The sequence below is a fragment of the Microtus pennsylvanicus genome, chromosome 2 (assembly GCF_037038515.1).
Source record: "Microtus pennsylvanicus isolate mMicPen1 chromosome 2, mMicPen1.hap1, whole genome shotgun sequence".
In the NCBI taxonomy this organism is placed as follows: Eukaryota; Metazoa; Chordata; class Mammalia; order Rodentia; family Cricetidae; genus Microtus; species Microtus pennsylvanicus.
Window position 1 is genome coordinate 7,349,329 of NC_134580.1, and position 22,606 is coordinate 7,371,934.

Genomic DNA, 22,606 nt, shown 5'->3' on the forward strand with positions numbered 1-22,606 from the left:
GTTGGGGAATGGGACGATGTCCCAAGACAGCCACCCTACCACTGCATCCTGCCCCTGGGACTAGGCCTTCTGGAAGAGCAGGTAAAAGGGTAGCGATGAGTGTATCCTGGGCACAGGAGGCTGAGGCTAAGCCAAAGTGGCAGTAGGACAGTGGGAAGTCTTTCTCTCCATCGTCTTCCTCTCCTTCCCTCCTACATCCTTTTCCTTGGCAGGTGACAGTATGAGGAATCTGAGAAGGCACAGCCCCAAGTCTGAGAGCCGGGGTTCTTCAGACAGATGGATCAACAAGAGAGACAGGGGAATTTATTGGGAGAATTGGCTCACGTGATTTTGAAGGTTCATCGGTGTGCTGATGGGCCTCGGCCAGATAGAGACCCTTGTGGGCAGCTCTATGGTCCATTCCAAGCCTCAGGACCTCAGCACCAGGGAAACCTGGTGTGATTCCCAGTCCAAGGCTGAAAACTGGAGAGTCCAACAGCTGCTGGAGTCCCAAAGACAGACAAGCTAGAGTCTTGATGTCCAAGGGCAGTAGTGCCCCAAGCCAGGGGGAGAGGAATTCACTCTCTGCCTTTTTGCTTGCTCCAGGCCCCTCTCCCATTGGACAGTGCACACCATACTGATGAATGGACCTTTTCCCTTCACCTGTCTCCTCCAGAGACAGCCTCTGGGCCCTCAAAAGTCATGAAGGGGCAGGAGTGTCTTAATCCTGTTAGGGTAACACACAAAATTAGCCATCACAATGACCCAGCCATGACCTCAAAGTCAGCTTCAGCTTGAGTCTGGCCCTCTGGAGGTTGTGATCAGATTCATGCTCTAGGACACAGCCAAACACTTGACAGGTGTCACTGGGGTGACAGAGGTGCCTGTGGAGCTCTCCATGGTCCCGAGTCAGCCTGAGCTGATCAGGGTCCTATTTGGGACCTGGGATGCCCTTGGCTAGCCTTGTCCTGGTTCCTGCTAACGGCCTCTGCTATAGTTCAGCTGGTTCATGACCTAATAGTCATTCCCCTGTATGACACCCAATGGCTCTGTCTCCGTCTCCCTCTTGATGCTAGATCTCTGGTGTCCTCAGCTCTGGGCTAGCAATGAGGTCTTCAGGTCTTCCAACTGGGAGAAGGGGCCAGATTCCACCATGGCAGAGAAATGGACAGGCCAATAGCCATAGGCAGTACTGGGTTGTGCATGAAGCGGAATTGGAGATAGCCCAGGTTACGTCAGATCCCATCTGCAAAACCCAGCTCAGAAACACCTTCAGAAATGAACTCCCCCCCACACACACAGCAAGATGGGCGGTGGTGGCACAGGCCTTTAATCCCAGCACTCAGGAGACAGAGGTAGGCGGATACCTGTGAGTTCAAGACCTGCCTGCTGTATAGAGTGAGTCCCAGGACAGTCTCCAAAGCTACACAAAGAAACCCTGTCTCAAAAACAAACAAACAAAACAAAACGGAATAGAAAAAGAAATGAACCCCTGACACTATCTGCTTGGTCCATCTGCTCTAAAGCGTATCTCGACTTGGAGCTGGGGTCCGCCTTACCTTCCACCCTATTCTAGGCTTGCACAAGGTCCCCTAGGACTCTGCCCATATCTGAGAGCAGAACCGGGAGGCCTGCAACAAATCTGCATGCCCAGCAGTCCCTGAGGCACAAGGCACAAAGATCCACACACTGCCTGCAGCCTCAAGGAGTTCCTCTGCCTCCTGTGCCTTAGTTTCTCCTTTCATTGGTCTATGGGAAGGGCTGGGAAGCCCGCCCAGGCACAGAGCAGGCGCTCAGTGAGTACTGGCTTTCACAGTTACTGTTAAGTTTGGAAATTTGGTGCTGTGACTTAGCTGTGTGCTCTCAGGCAAGTTTTCTTTGCTTTTCTGAGCCTGTCTTGTTGGGTGAAAAGAGGTTACCCTCTTAGCACTTCTGGCAGTGACCTGAAGAAACCATTGTATCAAAGCATTCCCCAAGGAGCCCGGCGCTGGGGTCTGCTCTGTAAATGCTCACTTTGGTGGGTCTCCTGCCAGACAATGGGACGCAGATGTCCCACTGAACATGCCTCATTCTAGCAGGTTTTGATAAATGACTGGGCCAAACAGGCTCTGCTTATCCTGGAGACTGACACCTATCACCCTGTAGGATCATTTGAGAGACCTGAGAGCTTTCAGGACCTGGGGCCAGACCTTGAGGAATCTCTGGTCTCTCCTCTCAGCTGCAAAGGCCCTGGAGTGGGAATGCTGCCCTGTGTGTAAGGAGATGACTCAATGGGTAGTATTTGCTGCATAGGCATAAGAACTTGAGTTTAATCTCCCAGCACCTATGTAAAAAGATGGACACAGCTAAATGTGCCTGTAACCCCAGAACTGATGGAGTCAGGCAGTTCTCAGAGCAAGCTCAACACTCAGCATAGCCAACGAGGAAACTCCAGACTTAATGAGAAACCATAACTCAAAAGATAAGGTGGTGCATGATTGAAGATGTTGACCTCTGGTCTCCATATGCACAGATACATATGTACATGCACGCATACTCATGCATATAACACATGCATACTCTACATACAATAATATAAATAAGGATGCTGCCCAAGCCTTCATCCCAGGCCAGTGCCCTGCAGGGTGCCTTAGTCTCCACTCATCCAATTGGCAGCACATCCCTTGTAGGTCCTTTGGATTCCTGGAGATTCTTCGTGATTCATGGAAATCAGCCTCTCTGGAGTTTCCATGACTAATTCCTGTTTCTATCTTGGGATTAAAGTAGAGAAAGTCAGAGTCTCTGGGCTTAGAAGAAAGTAAACAGCTTCCCTGGTCTCTGAGGAGACACAGGAATCCTCCTGACGTGAAGCTTAGTGATCCCATGTGTAACAACAGGCAGAGCCTGTAGTAACAGAACACAGTTGACTCCTGAAGTTGGTGGAATTTGAGGAAAACCTGACACTGGGTTTACCCTTTCAGTTCTCATCGTTATCCACTCCCTTGATGAGTACGCACCGGGCTGGGCTCCACAGAGATCATAGTTATATATAGTGATATGGTGTTGGGGAGACACAGAAAGTAGTAGGGTGGGATTTGGAGTGGTACAGCCACATTAAAATAACATTTGGCACCCAACATGGGGCACGACCATGGGCAGTGGAGTCACACTAGTCAGCTCTGTCACAGTTGTAGTACTCACAGCAGGGAGCTGCCACTTGCTGGGACTCTGGAAAGCAGGCAGGCTTGGGCTTGGAAACTGTGGGAGGGGCTTGAGTTCACTGCCCACACCCACCAGAGAGACTACTGAGAAGTCAGCAGATCTGGCGAGATACCTGGGAAGTCCTTTAATAGAGAGTTAAATAATATTAAAAAGAAAAATCTTTCCTACATTAAGAATGGGGAACATGACAATGCAGGGTGCTAGGATCCTGTATAGTGTAACTATGGATGGCTTGAAAATGGGAAATTTAAATGAGGGGATAAATGACTAAGCTGGGGTTGACATAATGTTGATTATACTTATTATGAGTTTGATAATTAATATTTTATCCTTTAAAAAGTGGTTTGATAACTGAGCCAAATAATTTAACAGATGAGATACAACCTTTAGAAAGACCTACTAATGAAAATTAAAAAAAAATACTCAGACTCAGACAAAGGAATTTAGAGCAGAATCTACTGCACCATTGCATTATGAAACTAAAGAGGAGTGGCTTACAGTTATTGGAACACCAACCTTAATTTATCCCATTACCATACAAGAACAATCACCAGACGATAGGCACCCCCAAGGCTATGCAGAAGTTAATTGGAATCCTGTAGTGATGTTAGATTGGAAGAGATAGGAAGCAGGTGTTTCATATGGTGTTCATTCACCCTTTGTGAAACAGATGTTAAACTCATGGGCCACTAGGAACAGAATTATCTCCCACAAGGCTGGAAAGATATAGTTGCAGCAGTACTGGAAGCTGGTCCTCAGTTACAATAAAGATAACAGGGTAGTTCATCTAAATTTGCCAAATACAAGTGAACTGGACACTGTGAATGCAATCCTTACTTAAAAATTGTTCTTATTGTATATAGTTTTATTGCATTAAAGCTAAAACCTTTCATTTTTATTTAGGCGATACCTGATCATTGTTCCTCTTGCGTATAGTTTTACTGTGTTAGAGTTAAAACCTTTCCTATTTATTTATTTATTTATTTATTTATTTTTTAGTTTTTCGAGACAGGGTTTCTCTGTAGCTTTGGAGCCTGTCCTGGCACTAGCTCTTGTAGACCAGGCTGGTCTCGAACTCCCAGAGATCCGCCTGCCTCTGCCTCCCAAGTGCTGGGATTAAAGGCGTGCGCCACCACCGCCCGGCTCCTTTCCTTTTTATTTAGACAAAAGGAGGGAAATGTTGAGGGATATTCAACCACACTGCGAACCCCGAGTTTGCATTTGCATTGATTAACCTTGGATCAGGAAGTTGCATAGCAACTATTTGACAGAAAGGAATCATAGAGCATCAGAGGAGAGATAGAGAAACACAAGAAGTAGTAGGGTGGGGTTTGGAGTGGAGCAGCCACTGTGCCGAAGTTAAAACAATACGGTTTCACTCTATAACCCATATATCATCCAGGTTCCTAAGCCTTTGTAAGGCCAAGCTCTGATGCTTCAAACACCAGAGACAAAGTAGGGACTGGCTCCAGGGCCAAGCCACATGTTATGCAAGAAAATGAATCTAATGAAAGCCCAGAGTAGCCAGGCATCCTTCAATAGCTAATAGGCAAATCTGAGCACTCATTTGAGGGGCTGTGGGCTGGGGTCCTGCCCCAGGATAAACACAAATATCCTGGCTGAGGAAAGCCATGGCTATCAGGTCTAACTTCCAGAAATGATTCCCTGGCTTACCCAGAGGGAGGGTCTGCTCCAAGAGAAAAGGTGTATGTAGCCAAGGGCATCAAGGACACCAGCCCTCTCAGATGATCTTTGCAAATCCTGTTTCCCATGGACAGCTGTCACTGTGCCCCTATGTGGGTAAAGACATCAAGTCCAGGAAGGGTGGGCAGTTTTTGCTCCAACTAGTGCTCTGGAGCGATGGTGCCCAGGCCACCCAGATCCCACAGAGGTACCCAGCTCCCTTCGCTGCCTCAGTTCCAGAGTTAAAGTCTCACTGACAACTCTCAATCCATACCTACCCTCAGGTAAGCCCCGTCCCTGCTTACTACCCCAAAACCATCTGTACCCTGACTGTCTCCTTCCTCCAAATCCTCCTCACTCAGCCCGACCTCAGCATCCTGTGGGATGCCTCAGAATTCTCTCACAGAGAGACTGACAAGTACTTGGGAGAGCTGCCCTGCCAGGACTCTGCCCCTTCCCAAATCCTATCCAGCACATCAGCTTCTGTCCTGCAAAAACCCAAGGGCAGTGGCGAGATAGAACAATCCTACCAGAGCTGGAGGCCACACAGATCAGTCATAGTCATAGGCTGGTGGCTGTTCAGTGGCTTCGTGGCTTCCACTGGGAACAATGAAGCAGCGACTGTTGAGGGACTTCCATGACCCACCCATGCTAAAAGTAACAGTTACCATTCACTGCAGCCTTAAAGGTATGCCAGGCATCAGCTAGGGGCTTTCTACCTGATCCGCCCCCCCCCCCCAGTTATCATCAGAGATAGAGCTGCCCTCCCATTTTATATCTGAGGAAACTGAGGCTCAGAGGGGTAAGGCAGCTACATTCACCTGTGCAGATCCACTGCCCTCCTGGGCTTGCGACCACACAGCTCCCACCTAAGTGGTGGGGAAAGCGGCAAGCCTTGGTCACAGGTTCCAGGAGGCTGTGAGCAGAATGAACCTACTCAGCCTGCCCCTGAGAACGGCCCACATGGTTCAACAGCACACCCTGTGACAACGGCAATGTGCCTGGCCTACGCTGTCCAAGACACTATCTACCCACCACACGTGGCTGCTGAGTACTTGAACCTGACTGTGGCAACTGAGGAACAAACTATTTCTTGTGGCTACACGCACTAGGGGCTACTGCACTGAAGCTCGCCATAGACTGGTCCAGGGAGAACAGAGGCAGGGAGGCCAACTGCACCAGCTCTACTGGAGCGATGGGAGCAGACGAGGGGACAGCCAGCCAGGATAAAGGGCAAGACCTGAGTATGGGATGGTTGTGGGCTAATACGGTCCTAGCAGAGTGCTGTCCTATACATTTTAGGTAACTATAGAAGGCAAGGATACAGCTTGGCACACTGTAGAGCAGGCAAGAGTCTGGAGGTGATGCTCCCCACCCTGGGAGGGTTGCAGAGCTGCAGACAGGAGCTGAGGAATGTCTGGGAGGGCAAAGGAGGGGAGCAGAGTCATGGGGAGGTGGATGTGGGGTGCTAAGCAGTACCCACTATACAGGTTGGGAGAACAGCGAGTGACCTGGGGCTAGGGTGAGATTCTGGGCACAGGATCAGAAGAGGGCAGATGTGGGAAGGGAAGTGGCCCTGGGTCCTTGCTCTGCACAGAGGCAGCCAGAGGCTACACTCGGACCCTGCAGCCAGACTGCCAGGGTTCTCCATACTCCAGGGCCTTGACCGTCCCTCGGCCATCAAACAGGGACATAACAAGGTCCGTGTCATGGGAGAAACTTCAGTTTTTCATTTTTTTTTCACAGCACTGGAAATTGAACCTAACACAAGCACGCTAGCCAAGTGCTCTACCACTGAGCCATTATGTCAGCTCCAAAGATTTATCAAAGTGCCTGGAACTGCCCAGCAGATCCAGCGCCAGCTGAGCGTGTGAAGCCTGACATGGCTAACTGAGCCTGAATGTTCGGTACAAGAGAGAAACCAACACTTCAGAGGCAGAGAAGCGACACTGGACAGAAAACTCTGACTGGGGAGATGGCTCAGTGTTTAAGAGCACTTGATGCACCCAGCAGTGGTGGCACATGCCTTTAATCCCAACACCTGGGAGGAGGAAGCAAGTGGATCTCTGTGAGTTCGAGGACAGCCTGGTCTACAGAGTGAGTTCCAGGACAGCCAGGGCTACACAGAGCAACCTTGTCTTGAAAACCAAAATTAAATAAACAAAAGCACTTGATGCTTGCAAAGGAACTGGGCTTGACTCCCAGAACCCACATGGTGGCTCACAACTAACTCTAGTTCCAGAGGACCCTATGCCCTTTCCTAACCTTCTCGGGCACCAGGCATGCACATGTTACACATGCAAGCAACAAAACATGCACACACACCTAAAAAATCTTAAGAAAAAAAAAGAGTCTGGCTAGCCTTATTGTGTTCTATCAACAAAAGGATGAAGCCCAGAGAAGGGCAGTGAACTGGCCAAAGCCATACAGGAGGTAAAAACCAGATTTCTAATCATGCTCATAGAAGCTGGGGGTGAGGGGATGGACCTTCAGCCTCCAGCTGTCTGAGGGACATCTGAGGGCAAATGATGGACAGATGGGTGCCCCATACGGGTCAGTAATGAATGGGTCCTTGCCACTCTACACACATAGCCCTGGTTGAATACACAGATGGCCAGAAAGAACAACATTCCAGAAAAAAAATAAAAACAGGAACAGGGAAGGGTCCCTGTCCAAACCCTTTTGCAGGCTAAAGGTAGCCAGGAGGTGACCCAGACCAGAGCAGATATGGATAAACCAGAAGAACAAGTCATGTGTTACTTTAAGCTCCGGACTTAGATCTCTCAGAAATATGGCCTTTCTTCATGAGGACAGTTCCTGAAGCCACATGTACTATGGAGTTGCCCAATGCAGAGCAAAGAGATCACTGGGCCTGTCTGAGGTACAGGGAAGGCAATCTGAAGCAGCAAAAGGGTCAGGGGGGACTTGGGGACTGCAGTCTAGGACACTGGTACTCTGCTTGGCTTGGGATGGATGAAGAGGGTAGAATGGTTACTGGGCTAGGGGGCAGCTGCAAAGGGGTCAAGCACAGAAGGAGGGGGTACAGCTGAGAAGTTAACAGAAGCATCAGGGTTAAGGAGCATCTCCTGAGGAGGATCCATGCAGCTAGCCAGGAAGGGTGGGCAGACCGAGGGAGCGTGCAATCAGGAAACAGCACCTTCATCACCCTCCTGTTTGTGACAGCTGACTCCTAAAATACTGTCTCCTGTCAGACATCATGTCAGCCATCACCCTTCCTTCCCTCTGTGGGACAGAAGATCTGACACACAGCTGGCTGGTGGCAGCCCAGCATCTGACTGCAGTTCCAAAGTCATGGATCTTGAGGTGTCCAGAGACGTAGGTCCCCCTGAACCAGTCTGCTCTGCCAAACAGCACTTCTCCTGCCTGCGGCTGCCTCAACAGCTTAGACCAGTGTGAGCTCCCATGGTACATCTACTAGGCTTGGTTGCAAGGACTTTAAAACCACAGTTCACAGAGCCCTAAGTTCTCTGGAGGTCTGAAGGGACAGTCAGCAGCTCCTCGCCTCTACCCAGCATCCACAGGAACTTGTCATCCTGGACAGTACCGCATGTCAAGCTGCCCGCAGTTTGATATGGAGGAAGGGGAGTCACAAAACTCAAAGAAGTTAGAGAAAAGTCTACGGGGAGACCTGGGCTTCAGGAGACTGACAGGACCCTGCCACACAGTGCAGACTCCTTCCCTGACTGTCCCTGCCCTGCCCATGCCCCTCTGTGGGAACCTCCTTGCTCACATCCTTAGCCTCCCTTTTTATTTCACCCCAGCCCTGATGACTGGGAATCAGGCCAGTGAGGGAGGGCTCTGAGGCTAGTGAACTGGCTACTCAGGGGTTAATGTTTGCTTGCCTGACCCAAACCTATGCCCACAGCTCTCCAGTGACCTCCAATTGTGCGGAATATGAGGGCCTTTCCTGAGACCACCCAGAGATACTCCTGGGGGCACACCGCCCTCCAGGTCTGCTCATAGAAGCTCATGTTGCTCTCTCCCACATCCTGACTCCAGCCACGCACTACTACTTCAGGTGAGAGGCTGAAGCAGACTCAAAGGATATGCCCTGGCCCTCCTCGTGGCTATCTGACCCTACCCTAAGAAGGCTTATGTGCCCCCCCCCACCTCCACCTGTATAGGGTTACTAGCTGGGTGCCTAAGGGCCATCACTGCCCACCCTTCCACCACATGGTCCCGTCTAGAGGCCCCCAGGCCAGTCCTAGCTTCTGGCTTTTATAGCAGTTGACTCCTTCCTTGGCACCCCAGGACAAACCAGACATCAATTCCGTGACTACAGGCTGATCTCAGCCAGGTCCAATGCCAGTACAACTGGTTACCTGGACTGGCTTCCTAATCCCAGCTCATCCCAGATGAGCACCTCACTTCCCAGGCCTCAGGTCTCCTCATTTGTAAAATAGGTAACCAGGTAGTTGGAGGAGCAGCCCTACTCTTCCAGAGAAGCCAGGTGCTTCTCTGGAAGGGCAGGGCAGGGATTATCAGGAATTTCCCTTACTGGAGCTGCAGGACCAAGTCCAGGTAACCAACCACAGACCTACCTCATTCTATTCTGGGGGCAGAGCACCCAGAAGACTATTCCCTATCCCCAGGGGGTATTCTCAGACCCGAAGATAAAAATGGGCGGATGTGTATAGCATGCAAGCAAGCTCTCTGTTTTTCTGTCTCATTGTCAGCACGCATATTGAGACATGGTCTCATTTAGCCCTGGCTGGTCTCTTCTATCCTCCAGCCTTTAACCTGCAAGTGCTAGTTAGATCAAAGTCTCTGTGCAGAGGGAACCAGGATGACAAACCCAGGACAAGAAGCCATCCTGCCTCCTTTAAAAGCAGCCCTGTGACCACAGCCCCTGGGTGGAGAATGGAACAGAGTCTCCCCTTCTACGGAAGAACCGAGAGCTATAGTTGGCCATAGATGAGACTTTAGAAGCCTAGAGGAGCTCCCCAAGAAGCCACTACATACCCTAGGAACCCCCCTTTGGCCCAGTACTCATCCCTCATCCTCTGGGGTGGACACAAGTCAGGCCTGGCTTAAAGGCAGCTGGGCAGGGCCGTGAGCACTCACACTGCAGGAGAAGGGGTCACCACTCCTTAGCCGGACACTGCAAACAACTCTCCACTTCTACACTTCGGTATAGCCTCTGCCTCTCTGAGGCAGTCCCCAAGTCCAGCCCACTCAAAGGCCCTAGACCTCCAGTTAGATGGCTTGGTGGCCTCACCCTTAACCCTCCCAGCAGACTGTAACCACCAAGTCCTGTCCCCCACCCCCAAACAAAACAACAGCTGACGCATGGGGATCGCGAGTGCAATAAACATCCTGCAGACCAATGAACAAACAGGACGCCCACAGGCAGGCTGCCCTGGCCGCTGTATGTCAGCATCTCCATCCACCAGATGACTTGGCATGGACTGGTCCAGCTGCCCATGGCCCCTCAGCAGGAAGGCGACGTGGAGCCAAGAAGTACCCTGTGGATTGAGAGGCTGAAAAGGAGCTGAGGAGAGGGGCAGTGCCAGGCATTCAAAACAGAAGAGGCCAGAGAGGGACTGGGCATTGGTGAGAACAAGCAATACTGACTAAGAGCTTCAATCAGAGGAAAGTGAACCTGGCTCCTCGGAGATCCCGTGAAAGCTCATAACCTCGACACTCACTGAGCCACATCCCACTTCACCTACTCCGGGACATCTTCAGGAACCCAGGGGCCAGTGAGGGATGAATCTGACAGGGGCTGGGCTCCTGCCCCTCAACTCCCGCCACCCACCAGCTACACACCCAGAAAGGTGGCCCTGTCTCATCAGCAGTAGGAAATGAGAGAGAACAGGCTAATTTAAGAGTCACGCCAAGGCCAGCTCTGCCAGGAACTGTTTTCCACAGCTGTGGAATGAACAGCAGGGTGCTCACTGCCTTAGTAAAGGCCCAGCACAGTGGGGAAGGGGGCATCTTTAGGTTGAAATTGGGTAGTGGTATAAGAATGGGTGCTTCAGGCTGGGTGGTGGTGGCACACGCCTTTAATCCTAGCACTTGGGAGGCAGAGGCAGGTGTGTCTCTGTGAGTTCAAGGCCAACCTAGTCTACAAAGTGAGATCTAGGACAGTCAGGACTGCTTCACAGAGAAGCCCTGTCTTGAAAATAAAAAAGAGTGGGCACTTCTCAGTTTACAGAGGCCAAGGCCAGAGGGGATAGAGTTAAAAAGAGGCGCAAAATAGCCGGGCGGTGGTGGCTCACGCCTTTAATCCCAGCACTTGGGAGGCAGAGGCAGGCGGATCTCTGTGAGTTCGAGACCAGCCTGGTCTATAAGAGCTAGTTCCAGGACAGGCTCCAAAGCCACAGAGAAACCCTGTCTCGAAAAACCAAAAAAAAAAAAAAAAAGAAAGAAAAAAGAAAAAGAGGCAAAATAAACCTTCTGGACCCTGCAATGGCGTTGAGGGGAAAGCTCGGATCTCTGAGGCATCCTGCAGCCTGAACTAAAAGAGTCTGGAGTCAAAGTCTGGCCCTTCTCCACCCCCACCACCAAGGGATCCTAGACAATTGAGCCTTAGAGTTCCTGTCTGCACAGGAAAACCAGCCACCCTCTCACTTCTCGGGGACTACATGGGATGACACCCAGGGAGCCATGGCAAAGACCTGCCTTACTAGTTCCTGGGATGGACTCAGTGCTCCGTCTACAAGTAGCCTCCCCCCATTTGTGCCTTCTAGGATACTTGATCCGTCTTCTGCAACTCCAAAGCCCTACTCACTGGCTTCCCTCTGCCTTTCTAGCAACCAAGGGTCACTTGCAATGTCCCTCTCTGTCCCCATTGCTCATAGCACATCACACCCAGAATGAAACCTAGTCTGCTCTGGTTGTCCGCAGATGCTGCCAAGCTGGCTCCTATGTCTTCACAAAGTTCGCCTTCCTCTTCCCTACCCTGCGTCCCAGGATATAAACTCCAGCCTGGAGGCTGTGGCTGCCACCTGGAGCACCCTGCCCTCAGATCTCTGAGCGCTGGCCGCCTCTCTTTCTGTTGTTAACTGGCCCAGGGCTTCCTGAGCCCTGACCCCAACAACTCTCTCTCTCTCTCCCCTCTCTCGCTCCAGTTCTCAACCCTACAGGTCATCCTTGAGGGAGGTGCTAGCCCTTGTTTATGTCTCCCTGCCTTCAGGAATGTCAACCACAGGAGAGAAGGGTCACTTCTGCCCCCCCCTCCCCCCCCCCCCCCACCCGTCACACAGCTTGGCTGAGCAGTAAAATAGCTGCTCAGGCCTGGAACTGGGCAGTCCAAAGACCCAAGGAACCCTGGGGAACGGCTCACATCCACAGTGATAAGTGCGACTCAGGGGACAGGCCCAGAGACACTAAGTGCTCAAACCTGATGGAACACCCTCCCTGACTTCAGTGTCATGAAAATTCCATCACCCTCAACCCCCACTGCTGAGATCAGCAGTCTTGTCCCAGCACTGCCAGCCCCTCCCACCACGCTCCAGACCTTCAAGAACAATGTACAAAGGGGCCACTTTAGCTTCATCTCTAGCCCAGAGGGCTGGAGGAAGGAGGGGGCGCTCTGTACCCCTCCGCTGTCCTCTTAGGACCTCTCTGCTAATGGAGTCAAGCCCCTTGCAAGGCAGCTTTGTTCCTAGCATTGTCCTTGTGATGTAGGTAGAGGTAGGACAATGCACAGGCCGAGTCCCGTCAGGGTAGACGTTCCCGTGGGCACAGGCCCATCTGTATGGCAGGCAAGTGGTAGGAGCCTGACTGCCAGTTGGGCTATGGGGAAGCAAGCTGCAGAGCTGACAGAGTGCCCTGGGCCCAGCAGTAAGAAGGAAGTGAGCATGGCTGTGGGCGCTTTGGAAGGGTTATTCTGACAAAGAAGCCGATAACCTATGACCCATGCCTGGCACCAAAGGAGGCTTGGGCAACTTCTTTATGCCCTGCTATCTTTTCTTCTAGGACCACTCAGTGAGATGACTGCCACACACACACACCAGGTCCGCAGTCCCTTCCATTCCACAACCAACCTCCTTGACTATCTATCTCCCCTCCTCTGTCCGATGGCCTGCAGGGAATTACAAAACAAAACAAACCCATACAAAAACCTTCCACCTAACACTGGCTGCTAAGTTATCCCAGCATCTTTCAATCTCTACCTGTTACAGGGTCCCCCTGGCTGGTAGACCCCATCCCCCACCTTAAACTTCTCCAGCCCAGGGGCTCAGCTGCCCGTCCCCAGAGGCTCTTCCCTATTAACCCAGCCATTTTAGTTACAAGCCTTTTTTTTTTTGGCCCATTTGGCCAAGGTTCCAGCTTCTTCTCTCTTCCTCTCCCCATCCCTGCTTCTCCCCACATACCCGGCCAGCTCAGTCTTGCTGGTCGTGTTCAGTCTGCGCTCTCCCAGATGCCTCCAGCCAGGGTCTTCTTCAAATCTACAACAAATCTTCTCCTCTACCACACCAAGGAACAGCCATGTCTTCCTTTTCTTTTTCTTAGTCAAGCACTCACCCAGGACTCTCTGAGGGACTGCTAACCAGGTCTCCAGGAACCAGTCAGGCCGACACTAATCTCTGACCCTTGATCGGCAATCAGCAGACACCATGACAATGACAGCTGTCTAAGGGACAGCTTCTCTGAGGGAGTCAGGATTATAGGAAGTCCGCTCTTATCTTTCTTGGACCCAGTGCCCTTTGGATAAAGTGCAAACATGGTGGGAGGCTGTAGATTTCCAGGTAATCTCCCTCCTCGCACCTGTCCCATAGTTTGGCCTGCCTGCTAGAGCTGGGGCATCTAACCCTGCTGTGCTGTGCCATGACCTGTGGCCCCAGCCCCAAGCACAAGCAGACACAGAGGGGAAGTAATGAACCGCAGTCTGCTGCATGAATAAATGGCCCTCTTCAAAGCCACACACCTGAAGTTTCTGGCAGTATCGTTGTGCCCTCAGGTCTGGTTTGCGGCTCAGAAGAACAATCAAGGTCCTAGAGTTGCCTGCTATGCCACCTCAGGCTCCCGAGCCCCTGGAGAAGTGGCCTCCCTATGGTTCTCTTCCAGAATGAGGGACAGTGGGGTAGAAGGGAGACAAAAGGAAAGACTTCAGCCTTCAGTGTACAGAGGGAGCCACACGGGACTGGGAGGAGCCATTGGGTGTGGGAAACATAAAAGTCTTTGCCTTCAGATAAGCACTAAAGAAAACAGGAAGCTTTAATGGGGAGGATTTATAATCTACTTTCACCTAGAAGGCTGGGGACAGAGGTGACTAATAATAACCTGGGGTTTACAATATCTTTATGGCCAGGCCACAAGCAGGACTGGAGGTGGCCCAAAAGACCTCTACACTATCTGCATGACCAAGACCACAGCACATCCCTCTCGAGGCCTTGAACCCATCTTAGAAGAAGTGACATGTACTTTAAGTTTCAATGTAATTGTGCGTCCTTGAGTGCAGGGAAACCATTAACCAGGAAACTTTGTTCCAACTTGTACATACTTAAATATGACTATAATAAACTGCCCAGTGTCAAAGTCTAGAAGTTTGAACCAGCCCAGATAGATAACTACTTCAGGTTGAACCGAACCGAATTTCCTTCTTGCCTCTCGTGGATCGTTATTCTGCTGGCCGATGAAGAATGTGGAAAATCAGGAGGAATGGCTAGAACAGGAGTCTTAGAATGCTCCTCACTGTGCCCACACCACTGCTGCCATTGTGTGAAAGAATAGTCTCGAACTGGGAGGACAGAGCTGGTGACAAGCCTGCAGTGTCCCTGTGTCTAGGAACCTGAGCATCAGAAGGAACACGGTCCCTACAGAGCAAGTGTTAGCTACAGGCTCTGGGCCTCACTATGTTCTGAGCTTCCTGCAGCCTGCTGGCACTCTTCTTCCTCCTTCCCAAATACTCTAGGCCATTCAGCCCAGCTCTGCTCTCTGCCTGGGGCTCTCCTGAGAGACAGTCCTGTCTGGTAGACAGCTGCGTAGAATCTAACAGCGGGTGTTCTTGCAGATACGGTACCAATTCCACACACACTTTCTAGTCCAATGAATGAAAACTATAGCTAAGTAGTTTCCCAAGCTGTCAGAGCCTCTAAGGGTGATAGGGCAGACCCAGGACGCTAGAGTGACTCAATATTATGGGAGGGTATTTCTGAGTGTCAACAAGGACTAGGGGGCAGTCACGCCACAGCAGAGGCAGATTGGACCCTTTGGCAATAAAAGCCTTTGGTTAGGATCTAACTGCCTCCTCTGGGGACACAAGAGGCCATCCATCATCAAAGGGAATGGATGGAGCTGGAGAGATAGCTCAGGAGTTGAGAGCACATACTGATCTTGCAGAGGAGCCAAGTTTAGTTCCCAGAATCCATGCTGGGCAACTCACAATGGCCTGTAACTCCCTCTCCTGGGGGATCTGACACCCTCTTCTGCAGATGATGTAAAGTAAGTAAATCTTGCTGGGTGGTGGTGGCACATGCCTTTGATCTCAGCACTTTGGAGGCAGAGACAGGCATCTCTCTGTGAATTTGAGGCCAGCCTGGTCTACCAAGCAAGTTCCAGGACAGCCAGGACTGTTACACAGAGAAACCCTGTCTCAAAAAACCAAATAGATAGATAGATAGACAGACAGATAGATTTTTTTTAATATTTATTTTTACAAAACTCAGGGCTACCACACAAGGGCTTTAGGGGCCACCACCCAGCTAATTCTTGCCACATCAATTATTTAACTTTCTCACCTGGAAGACTCCATGAGTACTAAAAGGCGGCATACAAGTGCTTACATAATCCAGTAACTGTGAGAGGCGGAGGCAGGAGGATCAGGAGTCGAAAGTCACATAGCAAGTTCAAGGCCAGCAGGACTCCACCTCACTCTTCCTGTACTTTCAGAAACTCAGCCAGAAAGTCTGTCCCATTGCTCTCTCCTTTTGCCACAGGGACACATGGGACCCAAGACGAGCCTTGTTGCTTGCCCTCCCAACCTCCAGTTCCGGTCAATCCTCTTATTTGTTCCAACAGTGTTTCCACCAGGCTCCTCACTGCACAATGCTCTCAGCGCGTCTGCCCTACCTATCCCATGGGCCAGACAGACCAAAGCCTTGGTCAACTGAGGCCCATCCTTGCTGCCCCTGGGGATCAGACCCGGCATTCGGTAGGAGCCTCAATGACAAATGAACAAAGAATACCGAAAAGAGGTAGAACAGACAAAGGGACAAAGCCAGCAGGGATTTTTTTTTCTTGAGACAGGGTTTCTCTGTCTGTGTAACAGCCCTGGCTGTCCTGGAATGCTCTAGGTAGACCAGACTAGCCTTGAACTAAAAAAAAAATCCACCACCTCTACCTCCTGCATTCTGAGACTAAAGGCATGCACCACCACTACCCTGCTCAGCTCCTGAATTTCTGAGATGAGTGCGCTCACCCCAACAACACGAGGCACACCATTAGGCTCTGAAGCACGGGCCTGGGCACCACAGTTTCTGTCACTTTCTCCCCAGCAATGGGTACAAGTCACCAGGCTCTTGGATGCCTGCTTTCTAGAGTCCCTGGCATGGAGGTGTGACCTCTGGAGTGCACTTTCCACCCATGGCTGCACCCCATCACAGAGTCCTTTGGTCATTCTACAAAACTGTAACCTCCTGTTCAGCTCCCGTGACCTCTTCCACGCCAGTCGTATTCCAGCTCACTGGGAATGTGCAGTATGGCGGGGGACTGAATGCAAGCCATGACAAGTCAGGAAGCCTAGCTGTCCCTTCCTACCCATTGTGGAATGCTTTGAAGCCGCAAGAAGAACAGCATGCTCACGGCCCATTCTGCGGGCTTTCTGCAGGACCTCTCCCTGTTTGTGTGACTGTTCTAGCTGGAGGCTCAGTTTCTACGCAGCAACATGACAGCTATCTTGGCACCACTGCCTGGGACTCCAGAGGTCCAACAGCGACACAGCTCAGAAAGACGTGCAATGATGGACACGGCTCTGCAGTTGGGAACCCATGCTGTTCCCAGCACACACATCAAACAGCTCCCAGGAACCCAACCCCCTTTTCTGACCTCATCAGACACTTGCACTCATGTCTACAAACACCATGCATACAAATAATTAAAAAAGAAGCCAGGCATTGCGATGGATGCCTTTAATCCTTTAGGCCCAGGGCTTGGGAGACAGAGGGAGGTTAATCTCTCAGTTTGAGGCCAGCCTGGCCTACGAGTGAGTTCTAGGATGGCCAGGGATACACAGAGAAACCCTGTCTCGAAAATCCAAATATATGTATATATAAAATATATGGGCTGGAGAGATGGTTCAATGGGTAAGAGCACTTGTTCTTGCAGAAGACCTGGGTTCAGCGCTTCTGATCTCCATGGACACGAGGCAAACACATGATACACATACATGCACGCAAACAAAACACTCATACATATAAAATAAATAAATCTAAGGAAAAAAACTTTCAAAAATAAATCTAAAAAAAAATAAATGAACAATAAAGACAAAGAAATACAGCGCTGATACCAAAGTACTTGCCTCACACAAACAAGGCCCCTAGTTCCACACCCAGTACTACAAAAGAAAAAGAGAGCCCAGAAGAGGGCATGTTAGCGCACACCTGTAAATTCCAGAACAAGGAAGCTGAAGCAGGAAGATTGGGATTGGTATGAAGCCAACCTGAGCTACACAGTCATTTCCAGACCAGCCTGGCCACAGTGTAAGACTGTATAAACAAATTCATCAGTAAGTAAAAAATAAGACTCTAGTTATTTTGGTCCTGTTAGAACTACAGATATGAGTTATAACCACTCAGGTTCACAATACTTGGTGTCAGTGGTAGGTCCTAGCCCATACGGAGGTCTATGACAAGTCTGTCAGTGACCGGGATGGCTTGAGCCCAGAAATCTTTTTTTTTTCCCTTCAGTGTTTCAATTCAGGGTTTCTCTGTTAAATAAATAGTCCTGGCTGTCCTGGAGCTTGCTGTGTAGACCATGTTGGCCTCGAATTCATATGCCTCCACCATCAAGCTTAATTGCTTCTCTCTGATTGATCCTATTTTTCTCTCTTTTTAAAAAATATTTATTTATTTATTATGTATACAATATTATGTCTATGTGTATGTCTACAGGCCAGAAGAGGACACCAGATCTCATTACAGATGGCTGTGAGCCACCATGTGGTTGCTGGGAATTGAACTCAGGACATCTGGAAGAGCAACCAGTGCTCTTAACCCAAGTCATCTCCCCAGCCCTGACCCTATTTTCAACCTATTTGCATATCATACATTAAACCAAGGGAACCCAGATAATGATCTGTAAGTTTGGGCTTCCTAAAGAATACATTAGCATTACACAGAAGAGGAAGAGAGAATTATTTTTAAACCTCAGGCAGAGAGGCTCCAGACAGCCTCCAGACTCAACCTGAGGCTGCTGAAGACCGATAGACTCTACTATCTTGAAGGTCTTCTGTTACTCGTCTACCGCTGTGAAGAGACACTATGACCAAGGCAACTGTTATAAAAGCCAACATTAAAGCTGGGGATGCTGCTGCATGCCTTTAATCCCAGCACTAGAGAAGAAGAAGCAAGCAGATCTCTGAGTTTGAGGCCAGCCTGGTCTGCAGAGCAAGTTCCAGGATAGCCAGGGCTACAGAAGAAAATCCTGCCTCAAACTCCCCTCCCCACAAAAAAGCATTTAATTGGTGATTTGCTTACAGTTTCAGGGGTAATTTGGTCCATTATCAACATGCTGGGGAGAATGGTGGCACACGGGCAGACACGATGCCGCAAAAATCGCCGAGAGTTCTACATCCTGGTCCACACGCAGCAGGAAGAGAGAGTACAATTGGGCCTGGCTTGGGCTTTTGAAACTTCAAAATTTCAAACCTCAACCACCTCAGGGACACACTTCTTCCAACAAGGTCACCCCTCCTAATCCTTCTCAAGTAGGGCCACCCCCTGATGACTAAGCATTCAAATATATGAGCCTACGGGAGCCGTTCTTATCCAAACCACCACAACCTCTGAGACAGAGGCAGTTTCCAGCTTCCAGGTGTCGAGACTACCCATCACCTCAAAGACCTGCCCTTCTGGGAGTCTTCCAAAGCTGCTCTTGGTTGGCATCCTGAGGCCTTTGAGAGCTTCGAGCTGTACATTCTCAGAGCTGTATCCACTCCTGGCTGGCATCCCACTGAGAATTAAATCGGTTTCATTTAAATCTCATGTTTTATTATCATCTGCCCACTGTATTCTTGGGGGGAGGGGGTCTAGGTCCGAGCTGGAGACAGGAGACAACTCTACAAACCTCCTCACTGGGTTGCGGTCAGGAACACCTTCTAGACCTTTTACCCACGCCAGTCATGTTGTATCCTTTCCGGAAATGGCCCTCACTGGCTGTCCTTGCAATCACATTCAATAAATGTTTAAAGAATACTTATTGAATGCCTTCCGCCTGTGAGACTCAGTGCCAGCCCCTTCCATCCTCTACAGTTCTCCTTGTGGTCCTTTCGTTGTGGCCATCCCCATTCCGCTGCCACAACGCTCTGACCACCGGGATCTGCCCACAGTATAGGCAGGCTCAGGGATCAGCCCAGGCCGGAGGCAAGAAGGTCCAAGAATAGCATGGTGAATGAAGGCCCAAGTGACGGGGAACAAAGACCAAGAACAAGCAAGAGGACCAGAGACATCGTGAGGCAACCTGGACTTCATGGGAGTCCGCAGCCGATCTTCTGGACAGCATTTTTAAAGCTCTGTGGGCCAGTAAGGTAGCTTGATGGTAGGGCGCTTAGCTAGCAAATGCAGGGCCCTGATTTCTATCCCTAGAAACAAAAGTTTTAGATAGGACCAGCAAGACAGCTCAGTAGATAAAGGCATCTGTCACTGAGTCTGATGACCTGAGTCCCCAGAACCCACATAGCAGGAGAGAACTGACCCCAAATGTCCTCTGTCATACACACACACACACACACACACACGAGTGTAATCAAACTTTTATTTTGTTTGCTTTTGAGAGAGGGTCTTATTATGCAGCCTTGGTTAGCCTGAAACTTGCTGAGTAGACCAGGCTAGCCTGGAGCTCACTGAGATCCACCTGTCTCTGCCTTCTGAGTGCTGGAATTAAACATCTTCATCACCATGTCCCACCGCTACATTCTTTTTTTTTTTTTTAATATTTATTTATTTATTATGTATACAATATTCTGTCTGTGTGTATGTCTGCAGGCCAGAAGAGGGCACCAGACCTCATTACAGATGGTTGTGAGCCACCATGTGGTTGCTGGGAATTGAACTCAGAACCTTTGGAAGAGCAGGCAATGCTCTTAACCACTGAGCCATCTCTCCAGCCCCCACCGCTACATTCTTTTGTGGGTTCCCAGCTCTGCCACAGAGGAACCCTAATAAACAGCCAGGTAGGGCCTGGGAAGTATGTTGCCCACACTGGCAGGAGGAGCCAGAGACAGATGTGGAGCACTGAGAAAAGCAAGCGCTAGCGTCAGAGGGAGAGTAGCCTGGAGGCTCTGTGGTCACCTTTTCCGGGGAAGGTTTGTGCAGGCCCTTGGGAACCCACAGGGAGAGAAGGGACAGGTCTGGAAGATCAAGAGGACTCAAAGAACTAGACAAATAGTTCCTACAAATGGAATGCAACCCAAATCCTACCACTTCCTGGCTGGGAGCCTTCATTCCGGGCAGCCCATACTGCCCCACGGGAATAACACTCATGCCTACGCCCACATTATGACGGCTGTCACACTGAACACACGTGAAGCACCTGGCTCTCAGGCAGTGGGGAAGCGTCCCATGAACAGGAGCAAGTCATTAACCGGGAGGTACAGCTAGGTGGCCACTCATCTGGGGGTCTCTGCCAGCCAGAAACTCTGAGTTCACGATGCCCATTTAAACCCCTCAGTTCTGGGGCTGGAGAGATGGCTCAGAGGTTAAGAGCATTGCCTGCTCTTCCAAAGGTCCTGAGTTCAATTCCCAGCAACCACATGGTGGCTCACAGCCATCTATAATGAGATCTGGTGCCCTCTTCTGGCATGCAAGCAAACATGGAAGGAATGTTGTATACATAATAAATAAATCTTTAAAAAATATATAAATAAATAAAAATAAACCCCTCAGTTCTGCTGCTGCCTTTGGAAAGTTCTATGCTGGGAGAGACAGGACAGCAGGAAGGCTACACAGGCCGTCCAGGCCTTCTTCCTCCTCACTGAGGATTCCACTTTAGAGGGAGCCAAACTTTGGTGACATTTAACCTCTAGGTTCATGAAACAAGTGAGTGAGTAGGTACGTGAAAGGTCTCAATCGCTTCAGTTTTATGTTTATAGAACCGATGGAACGAGTGAACCGGCAGAGGCACTGCCACTTGAGGCAGCACAAGCAAGATTATTTTGGAATCCTGCAAACTTTCTAGATATGGACAAGGCTGAGGGGCCCCTTTTCTGCACCACGCTAGACCACAGGAGAGGTCATGGACAATCAAACCCCACCCTTGTCTCCTTCTGAGAGATGGGGACAATAACAGGGTCCCTGTGAAGCTGCCCTCTGGGAGGTCAGTTTTCTCCATCAGGAATGCAGACCCTGGGAGGTGAGGGTCTCCATCGGGGATGCAGAACGGAGAGAAAAGGTCAGAACATTGAGGACCAGGCCAAGAACCGTTCATTTATGTATTCATTTGTTCATTCACTTTTACCACATTGACCAAAGGCCGCCCCGGTATATCTCTTGTTGACTGACTACTGAAACACACAACAAGATGGGCGGTGGTGGCACTCGCCTTTAATCCCTGCACTTGGGACGCAGAGGCAGGTGGGTCTCTGTGAGTTCAAGGCCAGCCTGGTCTACAGAATGAGTTCCAGGACAAGCTCCAAAGCTACACAGAGAAGCCCCGTCTCAAAAAAGCAAGACTGGAGAGATGGCTCGGTGATTAGGAACACTTGCTGCTCTTCCAGAGACCCAAGTTTAGTTCCCGGCAGCCACATCAAAGCAGCTCATAAATGCCTGTTACTCCAGCTTCAAGGAATCTGACACTTTCCGCTGACCTCCTCAGACACCTGCACACACATTTACAGAGACACAGACATGTACACAGAAGTAGAACTGAAAAGAATCCACACGCAAACATGTCAAGGCAAGAGGCACCTGCTCTGTAGATCGACGGCAGAACCAGGACTCACGTGGGTTTTCCTGACACTGTGAGGCTCAAGCAATGAGAAAAGGGTGAATCAATGGGAACAAAAAGTTGCACCTCACTGTCCCCCTCTGCATAGGGGACTTCTGTGATACTCCTGGAATGGGTTGCTACGTACACCTGCATATACGTAATTAACATTTTCATGGCCAGCGGCTGAGGTAGCTTCGTTAGTAAAGTAATCGCCAGCCCAGTATGAGGACCAGTCCAAAACCTAGTACCCACATTATTAAAAAAAATAGAAAAACAAACAAAAAACGGAAACACACAGAACACACACACTGCTGTAATCCTAGTGTGACCCTAACACTGGGGAGGCAGGAATGCCTGAGGCAAGTCAGTAACTCCAAGTTCAAGGAGAAACTATCTCAAAAGCTGGCTGGGGCTGGAGTAAGGGGTTCAGCAGTTAAGAGCACTGACTGCTGTTTGGTTCCCAGCACTCACGTGGCAGCTCCCAAACATCTGTAATTCCAGTTCCTTTTTTCTGGAATGTTCTCTGGGAGCAACAGGCACACATATGGTGCACAGACATACATGTAGGCATTACACATAAAGTGAAGCTTTCATTTACTTATTTATTATTTGTTGGTTTTTCTGAGGAGGG

General features: G+C 50.1%; 1 protein-coding gene across 4 annotated transcripts in view; it reads right to left on the reverse strand.

The window, feature by feature from the left end:
- The window catches only part of Mgat3 (beta-1,4-mannosyl-glycoprotein 4-beta-N-acetylglucosaminyltransferase), a 48,052-nt gene that overhangs the window by 17,882 nt on the left and 7,564 nt on the right, over positions 1-22,606 (reverse strand). Inside the window, exon 1 of one of the 4 annotated variants that reach the window (XM_075959849.1) lies at positions 13,760-13,884. The exons of 2 other annotated variants lie outside the window; for them this stretch is intronic. The gene's annotated coding sequence lies outside the window, so the exon portion shown is untranslated. Of the gene's footprint in view, positions 1-13,205; positions 13,302-13,759; positions 13,885-22,606 lie in introns of those variants that run through there. One more of the 4 variants, XM_075959851.1, reaches the window with a different exon arrangement.